The following is a 13857-nucleotide window of genomic DNA, read 5'->3' on the forward strand; positions in this document are numbered from 1 at the left end:
TTACCACCCACAGTCTAATGGTCAAGTGGAGCGGATCAATCAGAACCTGACCAGTTACCTTCGGCACTTCGTTAATGCCCACCATTCTGACTGGGTGGATCTCCTGCCATGGGCCGAATTCTCGTACAACAATCACGAGAGCGAGTCTTCCTCCAAATCCCCGTTTTTTGTAGTCTACGGTCAGCATCCTCGGATCCCGTTTCCCGTCTCCACCTCGGCGGACAATCCGGCTGCGGAATCTCTTGTTAACAAATTTTCCTCCATATGGGAGAGTACCCGGTCCGCACTCCTTCTGTCTTCCGAGCGTATGAAAAGACACGCTGACAAAAAACGTCTGGACCCTCCTCAATTCCGCCCTGGGGATAAAGTCTGGCTCTCGTCCAAATATGTCCGGCTCAAGATCCCTTCCTATAAGTTAGGGCCTCGGTTCATCGGCCCACTGGAGGTCATCAGTCAGATCAACCCGGTGGCCTATAAATTGAAACTCCCGGCCAACTTACGGATCCCTAACTCCTTCCATGTGTCTCTCCTCAAACCTGTGGTGCTTAACTCTTTTTCCAAGTCTACAGGTACGCCTCCTGCTCCGGTTTCTGCTGAGGACGAGTTTGAGGTAGAGAACATTCTTGCCACCAAAAGGGTAAGAGGAAAGACCTTTTTTCTAGTAGATTGGAAGGGGTTTGGTCCTGAGGAGAGAACGTGGGAGCCCCGGGAGAACATCCATGCCCCTCTCATCCTAGCTAAATTTCTGTCTGGCCTAAAAAAGGGGGGGCCTAAAGGGGGGGGTACTGTAGCGCTGGCGTCCCTGCCCTCTGCTAGGCAGGGACGCTGCTCCCCTCACCGCTCTGTTCCGTGCCCGGCGTCCTCTCCCCGCTCTGCTGTCAGCGCGCGCTCCTTCCCGGCGTTCTCCTCCCGCTCTGCTCTCAGCGCGCGCTCCTTCCCGGCCCCTGTGCATAGGGCGCGCGCGCTCCCCTCCTCTTAAAGGGGCCGCGCGCGCCGTCCTAAGGAGTCCCCGGCCAATGGCCGGAGGACTTCATCATATATAAGGCACCTCCTCCAAAATGGAGGGGCCCGAGCAATGTTGTTTGCACCTGTGTCTCACCTGTGCTTCAGCCCTCAGGTCCCGTTGCCAGTTACCTGCCAGTTACCTGCCAGTTTCCTGCCAGTTTCCTGCTAGTTACCTGCCTGATTCCTGCCTGAATACTTGTTACCTGCCTGCCTGCCTGAGGTCCGACGGTCTGCCTTACAACTCCGGTCAGTCTGTCTAAGGACCAACTTGTCCGCTCACCTGGGAGCGCACATCAGCTACCTGCCTGCTTGCCTGAGGTCCGACGGTCTGCCTTACAACTCCGGTCAGTCTGTCTATGGACCAGCTTGCCCGCTCACCTGGGAGCGCTTCTCCGCTACCTGCCTGCTTGCCAGCCTGGAGGCTCCGTTGTCACGTGCTGTGACCACCAGCTTTCTCAGAGACTCTTGCCCGCTCACCTGGGAGCGCTTCTCCGTTACCTACCTGCCTGCCAGCCCGGAGGTTCCGCCGTCACGTGCCGTGACCACCTGCTATTCCAGAGACTCTCGCTTGCTCACCTGGGAGCACACGTCTACCATCTGCCTGCTAGCCTACCCGGAGGTTCTGCCATCACAGGTCGTACCTACCCCTTACCCAGAGACTGCCCTGATCACTTGCCGTAACTCCCTGTCCGTTCACCCGGAGACTGCCACCCGCTCCCTTACAAGGGCCGCCCCCTTGTATAGTAGCTCAGAGGTTCCGCCTCCCGGACCCGTTACACCAAGGATAGAGGAGTCATTGGCTGCTTTAAGATCTGCTAACTTCTTCTCTACCTTGGATCTCACTAGCGGGTACTGGCAGGTTCCTGTAGCAGAGGCGGACCGGGAGAAGACCGCATTCACCACCCCGATGGGACTTAGCGAGTTCACCTGCATGCCGTTCGGACTCTGCAACGCACCAGGAACCTTCCAACGACTAATGGAGTGTTGTCTGGGCCACAGAAACTTCGAGACGGTCTTGTTGTACCTGGACGATGTCATCGTATATTCCAAGACGTATGAGGACCACCTGAAACACCTGGCGGAAGTGTTCGAAGCTCTGGCGAGTTACGGCCTAAAGGTGAAACCCTCCAAGTGTCACCTCCTGAAACCAAAGGTACATTACCTGGGACACGTGGTGAGCGCTGACGGAGTGGCTCCCGACCCTGATAAGATCACCGCAATTAAGGAATGGCCAAGCCCCTCCAGCGTAAAAGAAGTGCGGCAGTTCCTCGGGTTGGTAGGCTACTACCGAAGGTTTATTCCCGGTTTCACCAAAAAGGCAGCACCTATGCAGGACCTCCTGATAGGCCAGTCCCGGAAGGCCAAGAACCAGAAGCCGCCCTTCAAATGGGAGGAGCTGGAAGAAGAGTCCTTCCGCCAGCTGAAGATGGCCCTCACGGGGGACGAAATCCTGGCGTACCCGGATTATAGCCAGCCCTTTATCCTCTACACCGACGCCAGTAACATCGGGCTAGGAGCCGTACTGTCCCAGATCCAGCAGGGGAAGGAACGAGTAATCGCCTACGCCAGCCGAAAACTGCGACCCACCGAAAGGAACCCTGAGAATTACAGCTCATTTAAGCTAGAGTTCCTGGCCGTAGTATGGGCAGTCACCGAGCGCTTTAAGCATTACCTCGCTTCTTCCCGGTTCACCGTGTACACGGATAACAACCCGTTGACACACCTGGACACGGCAAGACTCGGTGCCCTGGAGCAGAGGTGGATGGCCCGTCTGTCCAACTACGAGTTCACAATCAAATACCGGGCCGGACGCTCCAATACTAACGCGGATGCCCTGTCCAGGATGCCCAACCTGCCGGACGAAGGAGAAGATCCGGAGGGACTGGAAGAAGTTGAACTCCCTGCGTTCCACCGTCATGGGACTATCCAGTATTCCCACCGGGTAAGGAGTAAGCAGGCTGCTACGTTGAACCCCTTACCTCACTACAACTGGGCGGAAACGCAAGACAGCGACCCTGCCGTCCGACTGGTGAAGGAGATGCTGACTCGCCCGGAGGCTTGCCTTGAACCAGACGCTCCGGAGGAAGCCAAACAACTATGGGCAGAGAAGAGTCGACTGTTCCTTTACAAGGGGAAGTTGTGCCGCAGAATGGTTAACTCCCGGACGCATGAACTACTCTGGCAAGTAGTGGTGCCACGAAGAGACGCAGCCATGGTGATGGAGGCATACCACGACGGAGCTGGACACTTCGGGTGGAAGAAGCTGGAGTTCCTGCTGCGCGAGCGATTCCACTGGGTAGGCATGAGGGGAACCATTGAGAAGTGGTGCAGAGACTGTGGCCCGTGCAACCTGAGAAGGAAGGACCGTGCCAGCCAGAAGACTCCCCTGCAGTCCATCGTCACCCGGCAACCGTTGGAACTGGTAGCCTTGGATCATGTAAAACTGACCCCAAGCAGAAGTGGCTACGTCTACGCGTTAACCATCGTGGATCATTACTCCCGGTTCTTGGTTGTCGTCCCCGTCAAGGACTTAACGGCTCAAACAGCAGCTAGAGCCTTCCAGCAGCACTTTTGCCGTCCACACGGGTACCCGGACCAAGTGCTGACGGACCAGGGACCTGCCTTTGAAGCGGAGGTCTTCCAGGAATTCTGCAATCTGTATGGCTGCCGGAAGATAAGGACGACACCCTACCATCCGCAAACTAATGGACTTTGTGAGAAAATGAACCAGGTGGTAATGGATCTTTTAAAAACGTTGCCCCTGGAAGAACGCAGTCTGTGGCCTGAGAAGTTGACCGATCTGGTGGACCTATACAACCACATCCCGGTAGGTTCCACCAACTGTACCCCGGCTTACCTAATGAGGGCAAGACCTGGTAAGTTACCTGTTGACCTGGAAATGGGAGTCCTGACACCCGAGGACACTTCACCAGAAACAGACTGGGACACGGAGAGGCAGCAGCAGTACCGGAGAGTACAGGAGAGCGTGGAGCGAAGTCTCTGTCAGGCTAGGGAAAGACAAGAGAAAACTTACAACCAGTATGCTCCCGCTGTTCCCCTGGTACCCGGAGAGCAGGTCTTGAAGAGGAAGAGACGGCTCCACAAGTTGGACGACCAGTGGGAAAAGGACCCGTACACCGTACTGCCCTCAAGCCACGAGAACCCGAAGGTTTGTACCATCAGTAAAGACGGAGGGGAAACCACAGCTATTGTATCCCGGGACCACCTGAAGAAGTGTCCCGAACAACTGAGGAACCCTGAAGAGGAACAAGAAGACCATCGACCTGTAGAGGAAAGGGAAGATATGGTTAGTACTGTGCTCGGGGACTTCCCTCGGTCTTGGACTCAAGTCAATGGTGCAGTTGTGGTACCCGTACTCACCTTCCTCCAACCAGCATCCCAAGCACCTACGGAGCAACAGGTAGAGCTGGAAGAACAGCCGGTCCAGGAGGCAGAAGACCCCACACCCGCAGACCAGGAGGATCAACCCTCTGCTTGCAGTGAGCCTGCCATATCCCTAGTGAGCCAAAGAGCCGGTAGACAGCTGCCCAGTTTACCCTTGACAGCTCCTACACCCTGTAGTTCAGGGCTAGGCAGTCAGCTCCGTAGGTCCACTAGGGCCACTAGAGGCCAGTTACCCGCACGGTGGAGTATTTGAAGTGTATAAATTGTTTTATTTATGTTTACCTGTGTATTATTGCTTGTGTATAATTTTGTGTTTCTAGTTATTTGTAGGAGTCCTTGGTGGATTTACCGGGAATCCTTGTACATAGTTGGAGCGTAACCCAGGACGGACTAAAGACTGTTAAGGACTCGGGGTAGGACAAACCCCTACCTGGTTACGTCTCCCTGTTTTGGTGAAATGGACACCTTGCTTTTCTTCAAAGACTGCACCCGGTTACGGACATGCCGTAACCATCTTTATATGTTTTTCTTATTGTATTATTATTGTTTTTATCTTGTTATGTTTTTCTAAAATATGTTTAGTCCCGGAGTACTAAATTTCACTAGGGGGGAATGTGACACCCCAGGGGTCTGGTTGCCACAGTGATAGAGATGTTATGTCTGAGAGCAGGTGGGAGGTCCTTTGGTCAGGGATCCTGTGCATGCCACACCTCCTGCCCAGTCTTGGGAGGGGAAGAACTTCCCCTATATAAACCCGGGGCTGAAGCAGGGTTAGGAGTCAAGGAGAGTAGAGACAAGAGACAGTCATAGGAAGAGCTGGAGCTCAGTGGGAGCAATACTACTACGAGTCAGGGGCTGGCAGCTGCAGAGCTCGCCCTGACTGAGAAGCTTTCTTACCGGACCCGGAGTCCGAGGCTGTGGGGACTAATCTTTACCCAGCAGCAGAAGCCGACCGGCAGGGGATTTCAGGTCCTCAGGCCCAGAAACCCGAAGGCACGGTCACACGTGTGGGACCAGCACCGCCATCGTGGAGCGGAAGCCAATAGAAGGCCCCGAGTCACCGGCCATATGGGTGAGCACCACACAGTACACTCAGGGACGTGGGCTACTTATATCCGCTTCTAGCAAGGTAGCCAGAAGAGTACAGTCAGTTTGGGAGGCCTACAACTCCGCCTGGCCAGGGGAGATCCCATCTGCTCAAGGACTGACCAGGCCCCGTTCGCTAGCAAGTACTCCGGGAGGGTCTATCGTTGTTACCAGTAAAGACCCTGAATTACACCGCACCGTCTCTGAGTGGTTCCTGCTACCCCCATCTTCCACGTCGGCTGCCCTGAGGCCATACCCCTCCCGTTGGGGGTTATACTATCACGCTGCACAATTCTACACCGGCCTCAGCGGTCTGCCCTGCAGCGGCAGCTCCATAGCTGCAAATCAACGGGTGGCGTAGTCGACACTCAAATAACATCTATCAAGACTGCCACACACTGAGTCTGACTCCCTGGGCACGGACCGGGTCCCCGCCACTCGGAGACTACAACCCTCATCTGATCCGGTTCCGGGTAAGCCCCCGTGCGCGAGACGCTGCGCGACACAGCAGGCCCAGGGGCGCGTCACAAACAATAAAGGAATTAATCAGGTAAAGTGTCCATGTCACTTGAACTGTTCAATAATAAAGCAAAGCACAAAATAATATACATTAGTACAGTACATTACAATTTAATACCCCAGGGGTAACTATCTACATTTGTCAGAGGTTAGCTATCTTACTGCTTGTACCTGAGAGGGGGTTTACCTCGCGTGCTACGTGTTGATCTGCGTAGTGCGGTGGTCTGTGAGGTATCAATGTCTGTACTATCAATTACCCTACCAGTTCTACGTGTGACTATGTTGTAAAACTGCCTTAACCTCTCTCTGGAACTGGTAAGTCTACCATTGGCTGGGCCTTCTTGCTCTACTCCTGCCGGGGATCCTTCGTCCGGGGATTCTTCTTGAGCTGGCTCTTCTGCGGCACTAGGCTCTTCTGCAGCACTTACAGGTTCAACTTGCTGTGGAGGGTCTTCTGGTTGTTGAAAGAATTGGAGTATTGGAAAGATTACTGCTCCTCCTAGTTGGGGCCAATCTGCTGGGAAGTCTCCTAAGTCAGTATGGATTACTGCTTCTTTAGGCTCCTCCTGGATAATGAAAGGCACTTCTTCTTGGGGTTTCAGTAGATTTGGACATAACTTTAGATGGTCCCTGGATACTGTGGCAGTTGTCCTTCCTCCATCTCGACTAATTATGCAGGTCTTCTTATTATCAAATCTTGACTTCAGCACAGTGTAGGGTTCTTTCTCTCACTGGTCATCAAGTTTGTGGTTCCTTCTTTTCCTTTTCAATACTATTTCACCAGGTGTGAAAGGCTCTGCGGGTGCACGTTTATTGTAGTGGGCCTCTTGCTTATCCCTCACCCAGGTGAGACTGTCCTCGACACAGGCTTGTACCCTTCTGTACTGCTCTTGTCTGGTCATGTCCCAGTCCTCAGTGGTCACATCCGCTTCTGGTTCTACTACACCAAGCTCCAGATCCATAGGCAACTTCCCAGGTCTTGCACGCATAAGATATGCCGGAGTACAATTGGTGGAACTCACGGGTATGTGGTTGTACAGATCCACTAGGTCAGGTAGTAGGTCTGGCCACTGATTTCTCTCCTCAAAAGGTATGATCTTCAGCAGGTCGATGATGATGTTGTTCATCTTTTCACAGAAACCGTTGGTTTGTGGGTGGTACGGTGTAGTTCTTATCTTTTTACACCCGTACAGATGGCACAACTCCTTAAACAATTCAGCCTCAAAGGCCGGGCCTTGGTCCATCAGCACCTGCTCAGGGTATCCATGGAGTCCGCAGAAACACGCCTGGAAGGTCTTTGCTGCTGTCTCCGCCGTCAGGTCCTTGACGGGGGCGACCACCAGGAACCTAGAGTAGTGATCCACCATGGTCAGGGCGTAGGAGTACCCTGACCTGCTGGGTGACAACTTGACATGGTCCAGGGCCACGATCTCCAGGGGTCGAATCGTCTTGATGGGTTGCAGGGGTGCCTTCTGGCTGCTGTAGTCTTTTCTTCTGAGGCCACAGGGTCCACAGTCTTGGCACCACCGCTCAATGGAGCTGCACATTACTACCCAGTAGAATCGACACTTCAGTAGGGTCTCTAGCTTTTTCCAGCCAAAGTGTCCCGCCTAATCGTGGTAGGCCTCCAACACCATTTCTTGCGGCCCGCCCGGTATTTAATTGTAAATTGTTAATTTGGCAGCTGAGCCATCCATCGTTGTTCCAGTGCTCCTAGCTTGGCTGTTTCAAGATGGGTCAAAGGGTTGTTATCAGTGAAGGCAGTGAACTTGCTGGAGGCCAGGTAGTGCTTAAATCTTTCAGTGATGGCCCAGACCAAGGCCAGGAACTCCAAATTGAAGCTGCTATAGTTCTCTGGGTTCCTCTCGGTCGGGCGGAGCTTCCTGCTTGCGTATGCGATTAACTTCTCCTGGCCATTCTGCTTCTGACTTAAGACAGCTCCCAGCCCTTCGTTGCTGGCATCTGTATACAGCAGGAACGGTTGGCTGTAGTCAGGGTAGGCTAGGATCTCATCGCCTGTCAGGATCTCCTTCATCTCCTGAAATGACTCGACTTGCTCCTTACCCCAGTGGAATGGGGGATTTCTGCCTTTGGGGGACTGCCCTACCAGGAGATCTTGCAGAGGGGCTGCTTTCTTAGTATAGTCTTTTACAAACCTCTGGTAGTATCCTACTAGTCCCAGGAACTGATGCACCTCCTTGAGGTTCTTCGGCTCCGGCCACTTCTGGATGGCAGCGATCTTCTCCGGGTCTGGTGCTACCCCTTCCGGACTGACAATGTGCCCCAGGTACTGTACCTTTCTCTTGAGCAGGTGGCACTTTGAGGGCTTCAGCTTCATCCCATACCGGGACAGTGAATCAAATACCTCTGCCAGGTGTTTCAAGTGGTCCTCGTACGTTCTGGAGTACACTATCACGTCATCCAGGTATAGTAACACAGTCTCGAAGTTGCGGTGTCCCAGGCAGCACTCCATCAATCTCTGGAACGTTCTAGGGGCATTGCAGAATCCAAACGGCATACTGTTGAACTCGCAGAGTCCCATCGGGGTTGTAAAGGCCGTCTTCTCCCGATCCTCCTCAGCCACAGCTACTTGCCAGTACCCACTAGTGAGGTCAAGGGTGGAAAAGTAATTTGCAGACTTTAAGGCAGCTAGGGACTCCTCTATGTGTGGTAAAGGGTATGCATCTTTATGTGTAATGCGATTTACTTGTCGGTAATCTACACACATTCTCATGCTCCCATCCTTTTTCCTAACTAGCACTAGGGGAGCTGCCCAGGGACTACAACTATCCCTTATTACCCCCGCCTTTCTCATGTCGTGCCACATTTCCTTAGCCTTCTGGTAGTGAGCTGGTGGTATAGGCCTGTAACGTTCATTGATTGGGGCATGGTCGCCTGTGGGGATATGATGTTGAACCCCCTTAATCCTCCCGAAGTCAAGTGGATGTTTACTGAACACCTGCGAGTATTCTTGAACCACCCGGTGTACACCCTGTTTTTGATGGGCAGAAGTGGTGTCTGTCCCAACATGGAGCTGTTGACACCAATCCTCCACCTGGGTTGCAGGGTCATTATCCTCCACTTCATCTGGTGAGGCTAAGGACTCCGCCTTGTGAATACAATTGTTATTTACAGCATGTAATTTGGCAACAGTGGCATAACGTGGCAATCTGACCTCATCTTCCCCACAGTTGAGAAGACGGACGGGCACCCTCCCATTGCGTACATCTACCACTCCTCTGGTGGTTAAGAGCGTGGGTCTGTGCTCGGAGCAAAGGGGTTCTACTACCGCCTGGTAGCTCTGTCCTCTAAGACCTATAGCAGCTCTACACCAGATGAGCATTTCACTCATTGGGGGGACGACAATGGGTGTGGGGTCCGTTACACGCACATTACCAATTTCACCTTCCGCTAACCTTACTTGCTGTTGGTACATCAGGACTCGGATCTCCTTCTGCAGCGCCCTCCTCTGTCCTGGTCTGGCAGTGTCAGTTGGAGCAAGAACAACCTCTCCCAAACAGTTACCAACAATGTTTGCTTCGGGGTGAGCTAGTTAAGCTCCTCTGCCCCCTATTTACTAACTTCTCCACTCGCCTTCTGCCTTCTCGGGCCCTCACTAGGCTATACACATTAACGGCAGCTTGCCGCGCTTCACCGATCTTATGGCGCCGGCACACCTAAGCTCACTATTCAGAGCTACAACTGAGTCTGGACTGTGCTCCACTGCAGGAACTCTCTCAACAGACTTGACTAGGCTGAGCTCAACTCTGTATTCAGGTCTGTACTTGCTGAACTCTCCAGAGGAACTGAACTGCCTGGCTCCACCTTCCCTTTTTATATCCCTAACGGGCTCCCTCTGCTGGTCTGAGGTGGAAGGTGGAGATGTGTGAATGTTTATGGGGGCCTCTTGTGGAGGATTCCATCAATGCACTCTTCCAGGATCTGTGATACCAAGCGCAGCTGCGCGTCACATAAGGACTCTGCACCCCTTGCTTAATCCACATCCAATATTGATCTTGTGTTTCTGGACACACTCATCACCTACGTCAGGCCTAGCTACCACAGGTGACTTGTTACAAGTCGGGGCGACGACTGACTTCCTGGCCTGACCCCTGTGGCTTTTGTATTTTTCTGCTGCAGATCACATGTCCCCTGTGTACCTAGCTCTGCTTTCCTCTCATTCGGCCTGCCTTTTGTCCTTTGGTTCCAATACCCTTTCAGGGTCCTACACCTATATTCCTGATCACTACATGGCAGCATCTGCCCACAAATACCTTACAGCTCATTTCTATTATATGAATCACTCACTCTCCTTACATTCCTCCTCTCTTTAAGCTCATCAGTACTTGGATGAGAAAGGTTACTTATGCTCTAGATGCTCCTTGGCGGTGGTCTCAGAGTCACCAATATCCAAACACACTCCTGTGTCTGCTGTATTACATACTGCCATATGAAATCATCTTCCGCATACCTCCTGGGTGAAACACCAGTGTTGGTACATTCAGATCTGTGAGGTCCCTCCTGACCTGTCTCTTCTGGGACACTGAGGCCCTGAAACACTCTTCCTGTGATTTTGACCTCTACCCTACCCTCTAAGCTAGCCCCGGTCATTCTCTCTTCATCAGACACACATATCGGTAGCATGTAAGGGTGCCGCACTCTCTCTGGTGCGACGTCTTCTCCTTTCGGGGTGTACTCTCCTTGTCACTCGATGAGGAACAGCCTCCGATGCGTAGTCCAATTTTCCCCAAGGGTGCTTCACTTGAACCAAAACTCGATTCCCCAGCTGTAATGGTGCCTCCTGCACAGGAGTTACTACAGGATGCCTTTTCCCCTGGGGCTTCTGTACAATCTTAAGTCTCAGTGTTTCTAACCGATGTTGGTGTTCCCACACCAAAGTTGTGGTGTTTATCTACGTACTATCTTCCTCTGAATCAAGCTCTAGCTCAGTAACCTTACGGCTGTTACGTCCAAACAGCAACGTGTAAGGCGTGTACCCTGTCGTAGCATGAACCCGGTTACTGTACACCCAGACCAGTTCTGGTACAAATTCAGGCCATTTCATTTTCCTGTGTCACGGTGTAGGGGAATGCTGGTGAGGAAATAGCAGATACGGGCTGGGTGAGCAGGGAAAACTAATCTGTCCCTAGACTGGGAACCCTGAATAGCCCTGACCCCAAAAGTATCTCTGATGGTGAGAAGGTTCGGGTCTCCACCCTAAGCCCTAACTCCTCCACAAGCCCTGCGCTAATTCCCCAAACCTCCCTCCGCAGAACAAAGGTACAGCAATCTCAAAGGAAAGGACTTCAGCAGCACAAACGAACAGCACTGCACAGCACGGCTTCCAGGTATAGAGTGAAACTCTATCAGCTGCACCACCTGGTGGAAGGCGAGGCTACTTAAAGGCTAAGGGGAGGAGACACACAGAAACTCACATCCACCAGGACATGGCAATAGAATTGGCATGAACCCATGCAGTACAAGAGGGAATTTCACAGTTTAAGTTACAGCGGCATCTAGAATAGACCGCAGACACACAGCGCTAGACAGCGTGTGACATCCTGTCATCTTCCTGTTGTCCTCCACAATTCTCAGAATGTAGATAAAGTTCTGTTGAAACGTTCACAGTCCCCATTTCTCTATGGGTGGTAGGGTGTAGTTCTGGAATTCTCAATGTTGTACAGTTGGTGCAATTCATCCATGACTTTTCCATGAAAACAGGCTCCCATCTCAGAGTGAATTCTTTTTGGACACCCGTATACGCAGATGAAGTCATGACAGATGGCACAGGCTGCTGACTCGGCTTTTTGATTCCCGGTGGGAGTCATGACTGCTAACTTATTAAAATGATCCATCATCACCAGACAGTACAGACAACCATTATCGGAGTGGCTGATCTTGAGATAGTCCACCATCAGCACTTCCAAAGGGAAAGAAAACCTCTTCACCTATATAGATGCTCTGTGTTTAGGGGGTTTAGTCATCTCACCCTGATGGGATTTCCGGTAATCTTCTTTCACCACTCGATTTACTTGTGGCCAATACAGAAGCCGTTGTAGCCAGTGGAAAGTTCTCTCTGTTCTGAAATGGGTATCACTCTCATGGACTTCCTTCTTCACTATGGGCTTCATTCCTTGTGAAATCATTAGCAGATTACAATGAGGCAATCTGGGCTACCGCCTAGGGCCAAAGGCACCGGGGGTCCTTTGGCCATATTGTCCTCATTATAATGTTTTTTTTCACCACTGTCGGCAGTGGACATCTCCGGAGAGGGAGCTTTCCTAAAGCTCAGCTGCCAGCAACTCACAATGGTTTGCTGGCATCTACAAGGCTATGTGTGTATGTGCTCTTAGGAATAACAGAAGCTTTGGTCCTCTCCTCCACTTTTGGCTGAGATTTAGAGGATTAATCGGAGACATAGAACCGCTGTTCTCCACTTTGGAATCCAACCCTTCAGATATATGGTATATGATGTATAGTATTGATATACCAAAAATATCAGTAATAATCAATTAAATTCTAAAAGACATTAATCAATTTAAAATTTGTATTTATTTAGTTTAATTAAATCTGGCATGGAAGGATGAAGACGTGTTCTTGGAGAAGCCTTCAACTTTAGCAGGTGTTTCTTGCTGGTCAGGAGGCCACGAGTAGATGGTTCAAATCCTTCCATACGGGTACAGCATTGATGGTGGACATGCTGTAGTTTCTTCAGGGCGCTAGATGTGGGGGTTTTCTGTCCTCGAGATGTCTAAGGTGCCCTGGTGACAGCAGGCAAAAATGCAGCTTCCTCTGACAGTGCGAGCAGCCCTGGATAATCCACGCCGGCAGAATGATATCATCCGGCGGAAGATGGAACCTATGAGAAAAGATGTAAAACTAATGTAAGTAATGGGACTCCATATTAGAGGGTACTACTGTGGTGTCACTGTGGGAGAACATTAGAGGAATCTCATCACACAGAGGGCAGGGATCATTGTCAGTCATCATACATGTGACAATCCCACCACTGACAGATAACATCTGCTCCACATGACTTCTTCTCACTGACATCATACAACAGGGAGATTATTGTCACACTTACCTCGCCTACTTTCCCCCTCTTCTACTTTCTCTGTTTTTTCTTGTCTTCTCAGTTTTAGAAAATATTTTCTTTTCTTCTGAACTGGAGATTCTAATCAAAAAGTCAGAAAAAAATATTAATTATAAACTTCTAAAATATTTTCTTTGTATCTATATAGAGTTATGCAATTGATTAATATGCACCTGTAGCATTTCTGTGTGCCGCCATGTGGTGACTCCCCAAGGAAATATGTCCCCTTATTATCATGACATACTTGCAGCAAGCCACTGTGTTATCATATAATCAGTTAGATTAAACTTCAGTGTAACTTTCAAGAGCACCCATCACCAGATCAAAAGTTTCTGAGATTCACTCTTATCTTATGTCTGCTGCTCCCCTGAGTATTCTGATATTTGTTTTGCTAAAATCCACCCTATGGTTTTTTCCATGAGGGTGTGGCTCACAATTTTATATTGCAGAGCAACCTAAAGACACGCCCCAGAGGATCCTGTGAGCACCGCCCTCTTGGAAAAGACCATAAACATTAGCACTAAATAAGACCCATAACTCAAAAAACTGAATACTCAGGGGAGCAACGGGAATAAAGTAAGTAATTTTTGAAGCCTTCATGTGCTGATTCACATTATAATTTTGGATTATAGGCTATAGTTGGATGGCCTATAAACCTGTACATACCTGACAATGAGGACGAGGATGACTCGTTGTTTTTAGCAGTGAAACACTGATTGTCTCCATTAGTTTTGGAAGAGGAAGACTCT

Source organism: Phyllobates terribilis, unplaced genomic scaffold (assembly GCF_046119375.1).
Source record: "Phyllobates terribilis strain yellow unplaced genomic scaffold, ASM4611937v1 Scaffold_3__8_contigs__length_932513732, whole genome shotgun sequence".
Taxonomy (NCBI): domain Eukaryota; kingdom Metazoa; phylum Chordata; class Amphibia; order Anura; family Dendrobatidae; genus Phyllobates; species Phyllobates terribilis.